This window comes from Nymphaea colorata, chromosome 8 (assembly GCF_008831285.2).
Source record: "Nymphaea colorata isolate Beijing-Zhang1983 chromosome 8, ASM883128v2, whole genome shotgun sequence".
Taxonomy (NCBI): Eukaryota; Viridiplantae; Streptophyta; class Magnoliopsida; order Nymphaeales; family Nymphaeaceae; genus Nymphaea; species Nymphaea colorata.
Window position 1 is genome coordinate 6,184,145 of NC_045145.1, and position 15,823 is coordinate 6,199,967.

Consider the following 15,823-nt stretch of genomic DNA (forward strand, 5'->3'; position numbering starts at 1 on the left):
GCAAAACCTGGCTAGGGCAATAAACGTCTTGCCTCTAGTATAAAACACTTCTTCCTTCTTTTAATCGTACTAAACGTGAGTTTTGAAATGAGCCAACCAGAAACTAGAAAGTTTTCATATTGAAAAATTTGATTGGGAATTGGGGTGGCTACAATTCCTGACTGCTGATAATTTATTGTCTATGATTTGCTATTACTTTGAACTCGACTTGTATGAGCTGCAGTAATCTGATTTGAGTTGGTGATCACAGGTTACACGTGGGAGACGGAAAGTCTGTGTCACATACTAGTGAGAAGCATATAAAAGTGCCTTGAAATCTGCTTTGCAGAAGCAAAGTTGCTGCAGAGCTGATTTTGAGGACAACATGCATGGATATGTCTTGTCCTGCGGTCGTCAGATTCCTTCTTGTGATTCACTGGCTGAATAAGATACATTATTGCTTTGATTCCATGTTGTGTAAGTTGGTGCGGATCAAAACTTTTAATTGCAGATATGGAGATTTAGAGGGGAGTGCAGGTCATTTCTGCTAGAAGGTGTTCATAATATCTATAATAGCAGAACATATATTAACGGATTTGGCCAATCGATGAGTGTAGTGTAGTGTAGTCAGTATCTTAGTTGCTTGTCGTTTTGTGCCTATTCTTCTAGATGATTAGTGTTCCTAATTCTCTAGTTACGAGTCCACGTCATGGTTGAGTTAAAAGAGTCATCCTTTCTTACATTCAGGTTGACAATCACCTAGACAGGAGCGTTTGTTTGGAGGAATTCAAGGGTGCATGTGTCCGGAGCCTTGTGGAGGAGTTGGAACTTAAACTGAAGATCTAAATTGCCACGAGCTTGCGTTTGACAGCACTGAATTTTGCTTTTAGAATGAAATTCTAAAAACAAAATTCTACCTCAAACTGGAATTGGAACGCAAATTCCAGTTTTAATTTCCCTTTGTGCTTGATAGTCTAGAATTTTGACTTTAACATTGAAAAATGACGTGTTTGAGAAAATAAGAACTAAAATTTTAGAATTGATGAATTAAAACTTTCATAGCATGTATCCTAAAGAGAGATGAAAAAAATTCTAAGATTTTGGAATCATAATTCTGTGCCCTTATGATAGAATCACAATTCTGGAATTGTGATTCCAGAATGAGCCTATAATTTCAGAATAAAAAATCCTAATGCAATTTTCGTTTCATAGAAAATGAGAACTTTAGTTCGAAAATTCGACTCCAGCATCATTAAACACACCTAAAGTAAACGTGATCTAGGATTTTTTTTTAAATTTTGGTAATTGCACTAATTAGAAAGTGTTTTTGGACTTTATTATGTTACATTTTGATTTTCATTTGAGGGAATAGATATGTGTTTTCAGTAAGAATCTTCATTGACTACTCTAAAATGAAATTAACTAACTAAATGCAACTAAATGAAGGCAACATTAGAATAAAATTATATCCCAAATCAAGATGAAATGAGATGTAACATATACAGATGATTCTACGTCATTCTAAATGAAATTACAATGTAACTAGGTACTAATGAGTGGAGAGACACGAGGAGATTGAGGCCCAATGGGGGTGACCTCTAAAATAGGGGATATCCAACGAAGTGGGCACATGCTTCTCCTCTCTAATGCAAACCAAAAGCCAAATGATTTACCTAAAGCTAAAATTTTACTTAAAACGAGTTAATAGAATTAGAATTATTTAAATGAAATGCTATGTAATTATTAAAAAACGAAATAAAATGTAAAGTAAATTATCTCCAATGAATGTCAGCATCATCTTACCTTCACTCAGCTGCATCTGCTTATCGTCTTCATCTTGGTCTGGTGAGTTCAGGCATTTTCCTTTACACTGTATATCATTTTCTATCCACATAAAGCTTGGTGAAATTAATTTGCAAGCTTGTGAACTTGTTTCTTCTCTCCAGTTGGAGATCGACACGCCAAAGTTGATGTCTAATGTCAATATGGCTGGTTTTCGAACCAGCCGGGCCTGTTAAGAAGTTGGGATCGGGCCAGGTTGCAGCCCATGCTCACAGCCCAGGCCCAGCATGACTTCTCGCAATTTGCACTTGACCTCAGCCTGACCCGATTATAATAATATAATATAATATAAATATAATTAATTAAAATAAAATAATATTATAAATAAGTCATTGGGCCAAGCTGGGCTGGCTCAGCTCGGCTTGATTACTTATCGAGCAGGCCTAACATCCAATTTAAGGGCATCGGCATAGGCTCGAGTGAGGTTGGGTGGTCGGCCAGACTTGGCTGGACTCCATAACTTATCAGCCAGCCTGACACCCAATTTTAGGGCACGGGCATGGGCTCAGGCTGGGCCAGGTACCCAACGGGCACCCGTGCCGGTGCCCCACCTTGAATTGCTATTAAACTTTCTGAAATTGAATTTTCAAGGTTTCAGCCATTATGCTGGGTATTGACATGATTTCATGATTGAGAGTTGCAAATTGATGTGCATGTGTAATACTGATATGTTTATGAGCCTAGAAACAAAGATTAACATGAGTAAATATGTTTCTTCACATTGTTCTTTACGTGTATACTTCTTATTTTAGTTGTATGTACAGCTTCGCTATGCCTCAACTTGCTTTGCCTTGCTTCAGAGGCTCAACACTTCGCTTCACCTCATTGCATTTAACAACATTGATCTAACCTATTCTAATTTGAAGAATAACCTAAGGTAAAGACTTGCTGTACTCAAACTAATGCACCAAGGGTGAATGAAGATTACCTGGAGAATTACCTAGGTGAGGCCCTAGATCATCCATGCTTCTTCTAGAGAGAGCTCTAGGAAGGGCTGTGGAAGCTTCCAAGTCCAAGTAATTTGATTTTGCTCCTAGATAGTAGGATTTGTTTCCTAAAATCTAGAAAAGCTAAATTACCCTATTGCCTAGTCCACTCTTGACCAAATGTTATATCTACACCTAATTCCAAATGCTTCCTAATCAATCCCAAAAGTTGTCCCTTAGAAAGAGTGCAGCATTAAAAGAATGTCTAATCAATGCAATCCTAAATATTTAGAGGATGCAAATCGAAACCTAACTAGTTTGCAAGATGTGATATTATACACAATATGCAAGCGAAACCTAACGAAAGATGTTCCTAATTGATAATTTTTAAACAATGAAACACATGCATGATGCAAATCAGAATCTACAAAAAATAAATGCATAAAACAAAATACTGCCCACTTAAGAAGTTACTCAACTGGCGGAACACTTCCTCAATTAGGCCACTAAGTACTTTGGTACCTTTTGGTTTATAGCATAAAAAAAAGTTTTGTAAAACATTATCTTATAAGAACCTGGTCTTGTAAGCAGTTTTTCATACTTGGTTTGCATGTTCTGATGACAAGACAAAACAAGGTTTTCACATTTTAAACTAGGTTTTAGTTTGGATTATAAACATGATTTTTTATGGTTCTTTGTATAAATTATTCTCAATTGAACATTGTGGTAGTTATGCCATAGGCAATGCACAACCACAAACATATAGTTTTATGAAAAGTAATTAAACAAATTATGTGGAAATTAAGTGATAATAAGAGATTAAAAAAAAAATCTTCCTTGATAAGTAAATGAAAGACAAAATCTAAAACTAGAGCTAGTGAAATATGACCTCATACAGGCACTAGTTCAATATGAAGTTATTTTACCAAAACTATGAACTTTTTTCAGAAATTACATCATAGTAGTAGAGAGAATATTGTAACTACAAAAAGAAATGTGATGTACTCTAGCTTCAATACAAGTTAAGAAGAAACCTTTGGAACATAATTTATTTCAAAACTTCTCTTTAGTCTTTATGCCAATTTAGCCTTGTGTTTCCTTGTAGAATTTAATATATTTGAGAACTTTTAAGCCCTACGTAGAACTCTTTCAAAACCAATTTCAAATATATTTTTTTTTGTTGGATTTCAATAAAGTAGTGCATGTGAATGCCTTCATTAAGATTGAAGCACTTGTGTGGGTATGTATGGCTCTTTGTATAAATTATTGTCAACTGAACATTGTGGTAGTGATGCCATAGGTAATGCACAACCACAAACATACAGTTTTATGAAAAGTAATTAAGCAAATTATGTGAAAATTATGTGATAATTAGAGATAAAAAAAAAAAATCTTCCTTGATAAGTAAAAGAAAGACAAAAGCTAAAACTAGATCTAGTGAAATATGACCTCATACAAGCACTAGTTCGATATGAAGTTATTTCGCCAAAACTATGAACTTTTTTCAGAAATTACATCATAGTAGTAGAGAGAATATTGTAACTACAAAAAAAAATGTGATGTACTCTAGCTTCAATATAAGAAGAAACCTTTGGGACATAATTTATTTGAAAACTTCTCTTTAGTCTTTATGCCAATTTAGCCTTGTGTTTCCTTGTAAAATTTAATATATTTGAGAACTTTTAAGCCCTATGTAGAACTCTTTCAAAACCAATTTCAAATATATATATTTTTTGTTGGATTTCAATAAACTAGTGCATGTGAATGTCTCCATTAAGATTGAAGCACTTGTGTGGGTATGTATGGCTCTTTGTATAAATTATTCTCAATTGAACATTGTGGTAGTTATGCCATAGGCAATGCACAACCACAAACATATAGTTTTATGAAAAGTAATTAAACAAATTATGTGGAAATTAAGTGATAATAAGAGATTAAAAAAAAAAATCTTCCTTGATAAGTAAATGAAAGACAAAATCTAAAACTAGAGCTAGTGAAATATGACCTCATACAGGCACTAGTTCAATATGAAGTTATTTTACCAAAACTATGAACTTTTTTCAGAAATTACATCATAGTAGTAGAGAGAATATTGTAACTACAAAAAGAAATGTGATGTACTCTAGCTTCAATACAAGTTAAGAAGAAACCTTTGGGACATAATTTATTTCAAAACTTCTCTTTAGTCTTTATGCCAATTTAGCCTTGTGTTTCCTTGTAGAATTTAATATATTTGAGAACTTTTAAGCCCTACGTAGAACTCTTTCAAAACCAATTTCAAATATATTTTTTTTTGTTGGATTTCAATAAAGTAGTGCATGTGAATGCCTTCATTAAGATTGAAGCACTTGTGTGGGTATGTATGGCTCTTTGTATAAATTATTGTCAACTGAACATTGTGGTAGTGATGCCATAGGTAATGCACAACCACAAACATACAGTTTTATGAAAAGTAATTAAGCAAATTATGTGAAAATTATGTGATAATTAGAGATAAAAAAAAAATCTTCCTTGATAAGTAAAAGAAAGACAAAAGCTAAAACTAGATCTAGTGAAATATGACCTCATACAGGCACTAGTTCGATATGAAGTTATTTCGCCAAAACTATGAACTTTTTTCAGAAATTACATCATAGTAGTAGAGAGAATATTGTAACTACAAAAAAAAATGTGATGTACTCTAGCTTCAATATAAGAAGAAACCTTTGGGACATAATTTATTTGAAAACTTCTCTTTAGTCATTATGCCAATTTAGCCTTGTGTTTCCTTGTAAAATTTAATATATTTGAGAACTTTTAAGCCCTATGTAGAACTCTTTCAAAACCAATTTCAAATATATATATTTTTTGTTGGATTTCAATAAACTAGTGCATGTGAATGTCTCCATTAAGATTGAAGCACTTGTGTGGGTATGTATGGCTCTTTGTATAAATTATTCTCAATTGAACATTGTGGTAGTTATGCCATAGGCAATGCACAACCACAAACATATAGTTTTATGAAAAGTAATTAAACAAATTATGTGGAAATTAAGTGATAATAAGAGATTAAAAAAAAAAATCTTCCTTGATAAGTAAATGAAAGACAAAATCTAAAACTAGAGCTAGTGAAATATGACCTCATACAGGCACTAGTTCAATATGAAGTTATTTTACCAAAACTATGAACTTTTTTCAGAAATTTCATCATAGTAGTAGAGAGAATATTGTAACTACAAAAAGAAATGTGATGTACTCTAGCTTCAATACAAGTTAAGAAGAAACCTTTGGGACATAATTTATTTCAAAACTTCTCTTTAGTCTTTATGCCAATTTAGCCTTGTGTTTCCTTGTAGAATTTAATATATTTGAGAACTTTTAAGCCCTACGTAGAACTCTTTCAAAACCAATTTCAAATATATTTTTTTTTGTTGGATTTCAATAAAGTAGTGCATGTGAATGCCTTCATTAAGATTGAAGCACTTGTGTGGGTATGTATGGCTCTTTGTATAAATTATTGTCAACTGAACATTGTGGTAGTGATGCCATAGGTAATGTACAACCACAAACATACAGTTTTATGAAAAGTAATTAAGCAAATTATGTGGAAATTATGTGATAATTAGAGATAAAAAAAAATCTTCCTTGATAAGTAAAAGAAAGACAAAAGCTAAAACTAGATCTAGTGAAATATGACCTCATACAGGCACTAGTTCGATATGAAGTTATTTCGCCAAAACTATGAACTTTTTTCAGAAATTACATCATAGTAGTAGAGAGAATATTGTAACTACAAAAAAAATGTGATGTACTCTAGCTTCAATATAAGAAGAAACCTTTGGGACATAATTTATTTGAAAACTTCTCTTTAGTCTTTATGCCAATTTAGCCTTGTGTTTCCTTGTAAAATTTAATATATTTGAGAACTTTTAAGCCCTATGTAGAACTCTTTCAAAACCAATTTCAAATATATATATTTTTTGTTGGATTTCAATAAACTAGTGCATGTGAATGTCTCCATTAAGATTGAAGCCCTTGTGTGGGTATGTATGGCTCTTTGTATAAATTATTCTCAATTGAACATTGTGGTAGTTATGCCATAGGCAATGCACAACCACAAACATATAGTTTTATGAAAAGTAATTAAACAAATTATGTGGAAATTAAGTGATAATAAGAGATTAAAAAAAAAAATCTTCCTTGATAAGTAAATGAAAGACAAAATCTAAAACTAGAGCTAGTGAAATATGACCTCATACAGACACTAGTTCAATATGAAGTTATTTTACCAAAACTATGAACTTTTTTCAGAAATTACATCATAGTAGTAGAGAGAATATTGTAACTACAAAAAGAAATGTGATGTACTCTAGCTTCAATACAAGTTAAGAAGAAACCTTTGGGACATAATTTATTTCAAAACTTCTCTTTAGTCTTTATGCCAATTTAGCCTTGTGTTTCCTTGTAGAATTTAATATATTTGAGAACTTTTAAGCCCTACGTAGAACTCTTTCAAAACCAATTTCAAATATATTTTTTTTTGTTGGATTTCAATAAAGTAGTGCATGTGAATGCCTTCATTAAGATTGAAGCACTTGTGTGGGTATGTATGGCTCTTTGTATAAATTATTGTCAACTGAACATTGTGGTAGTGATGCCATAGGTAATGTACAACCACAAACATACAGTTTTATGAAAAGTAATTAAGCAAATTATGTGGAAATTATGTGATAATTAGAGATAAAAAAAAAATCTTCCTTGATAAGTAAAAGAAAGACAAAAGCTAAAACTAGATCTAGTGAAATATGACCTCATACAGGCACTAGTTCAATATGAAGTTATTTCACCAAAACTATGAACTTTTTTCAGAAATTACATCATAGTAGTAGAGAGAATATTGTAACTACAAAAAAAAATGTGATGTACTCTAGCTTCAATACAAGTTAAGAAGAAACCTTTGGGACATAATTTATTTGAAAACTTCTCTTTAGTCTTTATGCCAATTTAGCCTTGTGTTTCCTTGTAAAATTTAATATATTTGAGAACTTTTAAGCCCTATGTAGAACTCTTTCAAAACCAATTTCAAATATATATATTTTTTGTTGGATTTCAATAAACTAGTGCATGTGAATGTCTCCATTAAGATTGAAGCACTTGTGTGGGTATGTATGGCTCTTTGTATAAATTATTCTCAATTGAACATTGTGGTAGTTATGCCATAGGTAATGCACAACCACAAACATACACTTTTAGGAAAAGTAATTAAGCAAATTCTGTGGAAATTATGTGATAAAAAGAGATGAAACAAAAAAAATCTTCCTTGATAAGTAAATGAAAGACAAAAACTAAAACTAGAGCTAGTGAAATATGACCTCATACAGGCACTAGTTCAATATAAAGTTATTTTACCAATACTATGAACTTTTTTCAGAAATTACATCATAGTAGTAGAGAGAATATTGTAACTACAAAAAAAAATGTGATGTACTCTACCTTCAGTAAACCTTTGAAACATAATTTATTTGAAAACTTCTCTTTAGTCTTTATGCCAATTTAGCCTTGTGTTTCCTTGTAGAATTTAATATATTTGAGAACTTTTAAGCCCTACGTGGAACTCTTTCAAAACCAATTTCAAATATATGTTTTTTTTGTTGGATTTCAATAAAGTAGTGCATGTGAATGCCTCCATTAAGATTGAAGCACTTGTGTGAGTATGTATGGTTCTTTGTATAAATTAATATCAACTGAACATTGTTGTAGTTATGCCATAGTTAATGCACAACCACAAACATACACTTTTATGAAAAGTAATTAAGCAAATTCTGTGGAAATTATGTGATAATAAGAGATAAAAAAAAATCTTCCTTGATAAGTAAAAGAAAGACAAAAGTTAAAATTAGAGCTAGTTAAATATGACCTCATACAGGCACTAGTTCAATATGAAGTTATTTTACCAAAACTATGAACTTTTTTCAGAAATTACATCATGGTAGTAGAGAGAATATTGTAACCACAAAAAAAAAATGTTGTAGCTTCAATACAAGTTAAGAAGAAACCTTTGGGACATAATTTATTTGAAAACTTCTCTTTTGTCATTATGTCAATTTAGCCTTGCGTTTCCTTGTAGAATTTAATATATTTGAGAACTTTTAAGCCCTACGTAGAACTCTTTCAAAACCAATTTGAAATATATATTTTTTTTGTCGGATTTGAATAAACTTGTGCATGTGAATGTCTCCATTAAGATTGAAGCACTTGTGTGGGTATGTATGGGTCTTTGTATAAATTATTGTCAACTGAACATTGTGGTAGTGATGCCATAGGTAATGCACAACCACAAACATACAGTTTTATGAAAAGTAATTAAGCAAATTATGTGGAAATTATGTGATAATTAGAGATAAAAAAAAATCTTCCTTGATAAGTAAAAGAAAGACAAAAGCTAAAACTAGATCTAGTGAAATATGACCTCATACAGGCACTAGTTCAATATGAAGTTATTTCACCAAAACTATGAACTTTTTTCAGAAATTACATCATAGTAGTTGAGAGAATATTGTAACTACAAAAAAAAATGTGATGTACTCTAGTTTCAATACAAGTTAAGAAGAAACCTTTGGGACATAATTTATTTGAAAACTTCTCTTTAGTCTTTATGTCAATTTAGCCTTGTGTTTCCTTGTAAAATTTAATATATTTGAGAACATTTAAGCCCTATGTAGAACTCTTTCAAAACCAATTTATATATATTTTTTGTTGGATTTCAATAAACTAGTGCATGTGAATGTCTCCATTAAGATTGAAGCACTTGTGTGGGTATGTATAGCTCTTTGTATAAATTATTCTCAATTGAACATTGTGGTAGTTATGCCATAGGTAATGCACAACCACAAACATACACTTTTATGAAAAGTAATTAAGCAAATTCTATGGAAATTATGTGATAATAAGAGATAAAACAAAAAAAATCTTCCTTGATAAGTAAATGAAAGACAAAAGCTAAAACTAGAGCTAGTGAAATATGACCTCATATAGGCACTAGTTCAATATGAAGTTATTTCACCAAAACTATGAACTTTTTTCAGAAATTACATCATAGTAGTAGAGAGAATATTGTAACTACAAAAAAAAAAATGTGATATACTTTGGCTTCAATACAAGTTAGGAAGAAATCTTTGGGACATAATTTATTTGAAAACTTCTCTTTAGTCTTTATGCCAATTTAGCCTTGTGTTTCCTTGTAGTTAATATATTTGAACTTTTAAGCCTCACATATAACTCTTTCAAAACCAATTTCAAATATATATATTTTTTTTTGTTGGATTTCAATAAACTAGTGCATGTAAATGCCTCCATTAAGATTGAAGCACTTGTGTGGGTATGTATGGCTCTTTGTATAAATTATTGTCAACTGAACATTGTGGTAGTGATGCCATAGGTAATGCACAACAACAAACATACAGTTTTATGAAAAGTAATTAAGCAAATTATGTGGAAATTATGTGATAATTAGAGATAAAAAAAAAATCTTCCTTGATAAGTAAAAGAAAGACAAAAGCTAAAACTAGATCTAGTGAAATATGACCTCATACAGGCACTAGTTATTTATGAAGTTATTTCACCAAAACTATGAACTTTTTTTAGAAATTACATCATAGTAGTAGAGAGAATATTGTAACTACAAAAAAAAATGTGATGTACTCTAGCTTCAATACAAGTTAAGACGAAACCTTTGGGACATAATTTATTTGAAAACTTCTCTTTAGTCTTTACGCCAATTTAGCCTTGTGTTTCCTTGTAAAAGTTAATATATTTGAGAACTTTTAAGCCCTATGTAGAACTCTTTCAAAACCAATTTCAAATATATATATTTTTTGTTGGATTTCAATAAACTAGTGCATGTGAATGTCTCCATTAAGATTGAAGCACTTGTGTGGGTATGTATGGCTCTTTGTATAAATTATTCTCAATTGAACATTGTGGTAGTTATGCCATAGGTAATGCACAACCACAAACATACACTTTTATGAAAAGTAATTAAGCAAATTTTGTGGAAATTATGTGATAATAAGAGATAAAACAAAAAAAATCTTCCTTGATAAGTAAATGAAAGACAAAAGCTAAAACTAGAGCTAGTGAAATATGACCTCATACAGGCACTAGTTCAATATGAAGTTATTTCACCAAAACTATGAACTTTTTTCAGAAATTACATCATAGTAGTAGAGAGAATATTGTAACTACAAAAAAAAATGTGATGTACTCTAGTTTCAATACAAGTTAAGAAGAAACCTTTGGGACATAATTTATTTGAAAACTTCTCTTTACTCTTTATGCCAATTTAGCCTTGTGTTTCCTTGTAGTTAATATATTTGAGAACTTTTAAGCCTTACGTATAACTCTTTCAAAACCAATTTCAAATATATATATTTTTTTTGTAGAATTTCAATAAACTAGTGCATGTGAATGCCTCCATTAAGATTGAAGCACTTGTGTGGGTATGTATGGCTCTTTGTATAAATTATTGTCAACTGAACATTGTGGTAGTGATGCCATAGGCAATGCACAACCACAAACATACAGTTTTATGAAAAGTAATTAAACAAATTATGTGGAAATTATGTGATAATAAGAGATTAAAAAAAAAAATCTTCCTTGATAAGTAAATGAAAGACAAAATCTAAAACTAGAGCTAGTGAAATATGACCTCATAGAGGCACTAGTTCAATATGAAGTTATTTCACCAAAACTATGAACTTTTTTCAGAAATTACATCATAGTAGTAGAGAGAATATTGTAACTACAAAAAGAAATGTGATGTACTCTAGCTTCAATACAAGTTAAGAAGAAACCTTTGGGACATAATTTATTTCAAAACTTCTCTTTAGTCTTTATGCCAATTTAGCCTTGTGTTTTCTTGTAGAATTTAATATATTTGAGAACTTTTAAGCCCTACGTAGAACTCTTTCAAAACCAATTTCAAATATATTTTTTTTTGTTGGATTTCAATAAAGTAATGCATGTGAATGCTTTCATTAAGATTGAAGCACTTGTGTGGGTATGTATGGCTCTTTGTATAAATTATTGTCAACTGAACATTGTGGTAGTGATGCCATAGGTAATGCACAACCACAAACATACAGTTTTATGAAAAGTAATTAAGCAAATTATGTGAAAATTATGTGATAATTAGAGATAAAAAAAAAATCTTCCTTGATAAGTAAAAGAAAGACAAAAGCTAAAACTAGATCTAGTGAAATATGACCTCACACAGGCACTAGTTCAATATGAAGTTATTTCACCAAAACTATGAACTTTTTTCAGAAATTACATCATAGTAGTAGAGAGAATATTGTAACTACAAAAAAAAATGTGATGTACTCTAGCTTCAATACAAGTTAAGAAGAAACCTTTGGGACATAATTTATTTGAAAACTTCTCTTTAGTCTTTATGCCAATTTAGCCTTGTGTTTCCTTGTAAAATTTAGTATATTTGAGAACTTTTAAGCCCTATGTAGAACTCTTTCAAAACCAATTTCAAATATATATATATTTTGTTGGATTTCAATAAACTAGTGCATGTGAATGTCTCCATTAAGATTGAAGCACTTGTGTGGGTATGTATGGCTCTTTGTATAAATTATTCTCAATTGAACATTGTGGTAGTTATGCCATAGGTAATGCACAACCACAAACATACACTTTTATGAAAAGTAATTAAGCAAATTTTGTGGAAATTATGTGATAATAAGAGATAAAACAAAAAAAATATTCCTTGATAAGTAAATGAAAGACAAAAGCTAAAACTAGAGCTAGTGAAATATGACCTCATACAGGCACTAGTTCAATATGAAGTTATTTCACCAAAACTATGAACTTTTTTCAGAAATTACATCATAGTAGTAGAGAGAATATTGTAACTACAAAAAAAAATGCGATATACTCTTGCTTCAATACAAGTTAGGAAGAAATCTTTGGGACATAATTTATTTGAAAACTTCTCTTTAGTCTTTATGCCAATTTAGCCTTGTGTTTCCTTGTAGTTAATATATTTGATAACTTTTAAGCCTTACGTATAACTCTTTGAAAACCAATTTCAAATATATATTTTTTTTTTGTTGGATTTCAATAAACTAGTGCATGTGAATGTCTCCATTAAGATTGAACCACATGTGTGGGTATGTATGGCTGTATATATTAAGCAATGGATACATGTGGAAAAAAAATGTGGCTAGTGTAGTTGTTCTGCTGTCTGGTGGAAGCAAATAGGGAATTGAGGTTGAACCGATAATATCTGCTGCCCACAATGCAAGAAGCTGATATAAACACCTTGCCTAATGGGACGGTTGAGGCAACACATCACACCGAAGTTTTGCTGGGTGACATGGCAGGTCATGAGTTGGAACCCAGGTATAACTCAAGAAAAATAAATTGCTTGGGAAAATGTACTATGAGTGATTTTTATTGGTTAACAATCATTGTTGTTTTGCCCATATCCGCGGGTTCCTTAATTGCTCAAGTTAAAAAATTATGCAATATTATATAGGTACAGATTGAATTAAGGATAATCTAATCATGCATGATTTTGAAATAATGAAATATACATTATTGCAAGTTTAATAAAGGTTTTTGAATCTTTAAACTTGTTGTGGAGGTGTGCGATTCTCTTGTGTATTTTTTCATGCAAGTGCATAAAGTATGATGTCTAAATTGATGCTTTGTATGCTAAAATGGTTTTGAAAAAAATAATGCTACGGTGCATGGTTAAGATGCGTAAGTGGAAACTCTCATGAGACCTTACTCATCCATTAGGGGTCAAGCTAAGGGTTTAAATAACTTATATACGTTAAATGTAACAACGATTCCCATGAAAATAAGTTAGACCAGTAAGGTTTATTGTGCATTGGGTTGCTTGCATTTGGCTTTTTTTTCTTGCATTAGTTTACTTTTGTTTTTTCTTCTTCTTGCTTGAGAATGAGCAATGTTTAACGTGGAAAAGCTTAACGATGCATAGATGCATCATGTTTTTATTATATTCATATGCATCATGTTTTTATTATATTCATATAACAAAGCCTAGGCTGGCTATTTTCTTAGTAAAGCATCAACTTCCATCAAGGAGGTGACCAAAGGGTGTAGCGTAACTAGTCAGGTAAGCAATAACGTAAAAGGCACAACGTCAGTTCGATTCCTATAGATACTACTCCCCTAGACTGTAAATAGTGAGATTGTAACATTCTAAGTTGATAAGTGTACTATACCCCACCCAGGTCCTCATGTAGTCCAGGATGCTGGGGGTAGGGAAAAAGTGTGTGAGGGGGTATAAGAGGCCTTTGGACCTCATTTTTGGGTGATGAGTAGGGAAAAAGTGTGTGAGGGGGTATAAGAGGCCTTTGGACCTCATTTTTGGGTGATGAGTTGTTAACCTCATGCTCATCCAGAAGAACAAACGAGGTGCCATTAACCAAGCTATCAAACAAAAAATCAGTTTCTAGAGTTCGACAGAGAGGTCTAGAACATGGACATATCGCCAGACCTTACCACTAGCCTCAACTTTTGGAGGCATCCCTGGTGCTAGGCATGGAGCCAATGGTGGCTGGCAAAGGGCAGTGGCTCCCCTCTAATTTTCAAAAATTTTAAAATCAATATATAATTTTCAAAAATTTTCATTTAGTCTATATAAAAATTTTAAAAAATTATATTTCGGTCATTGTCAAAATTTGGAACTATAGTTCAGCCCCCCTAATAAAAAATTGTAGCTTTGCCCCTGGTGCCATCTATTCGAAATTAGTAATCTGCCCTCCATTTTCCCATGCCCAAGGGAAAGGATTAGTTGGAAATCGGCTTCAATCAAAGCCCGGATTAAGAACAAGCCTCTATTAGAATATGTAAATTTTAAAGGATGCATGCCTGACCATAACAGTCGAAGTTGAGAAAACAAAGCCATAGACGAGTCTGCTACGTCCAAACCTCCCAATTAATGTTGCAATTGCGGTGAACCTGAATAACAACTTCATCCTCTCATGCATAATCTTTGGAAATGTGCGACACCTTACCATTTGATTTCCACCTAAGGGAAAGCATGATTAGCTACATTCGCTTCCTCAACAAGGGAACCCATGATGACTTCAAAGCCTTAAGCTTCTGGTCACTAGGTGCATCAAGTGATCTCTCATGCGCCTCCTTCATCGATGCATCCTTGAGATCCTCTATCTCCAACCCTTTCGGGCTACTCGAGCCCTCCTGATCACTCATCTCCCCTTACCCTACTCTAGTTGTCACAACCTGATGGCGGTCACCCTACAAAACCCTAGCCCTTTTTCCAATTACATCTCTTTCCATGACTTTCTCTCTATTCGAAACAATTCAAGTTTGTGGTCTTATGTTGTTGCAAGCTCATAGGCACCCAAATGAAATTCACTCTATTTCAACAGAAGAAAGGGAGGATACAAATCCTGCTAAGATTATGGAGGCAGTCACAGCTCACTTCCAACAGCTCCTTGGTTATGACCCAACAAGTGGTCTTATGTTGGATGGTCTGCAAGGAAGTCACACAGTGCTAGATGAAGACAACCTTATCCTATTAGAGCCAATCTCTGACGATAAAATCAAGTCTAATGTGATGGAGGCAAATGGCGAAGCAGCTCCATGTCCAAATGGTTTTAATAATAAGTTCCATTAGGTGAAGTAGGAGTTAGTGAAAGGTGATGTTAGTAGAGTCGTTCAGGGATTTTTCGATAGTAGTAAGCTTATTTGGAAGCTAATCGAACCCATCTAGTGCTTATCCCTAAGCCTCTTGGCAACAACCATACATATTTTTTAGCCGATCTTGCTTTGCAACGGCATTATGAAGTTCATAAGTTAGGTCATGGTAAATGGGATGAGACCTTTGCTGTGTCAGATAATTCCTATGAATCAAAATGTTTTTCTGTTGGGTCGATGCATTCAAGATTGTTATTTGCTAGGCCATGAAGTGCTCCATTCTCTTCTTGTAGAGAAAGGCAAATCCATTTGCTTTAGACTAAATTTGAGCAAAACCTATGATCGTGTGAGCTGGAAGTTTCTTGAGATTGCATTTTTCACTCTTGGATTTGGCT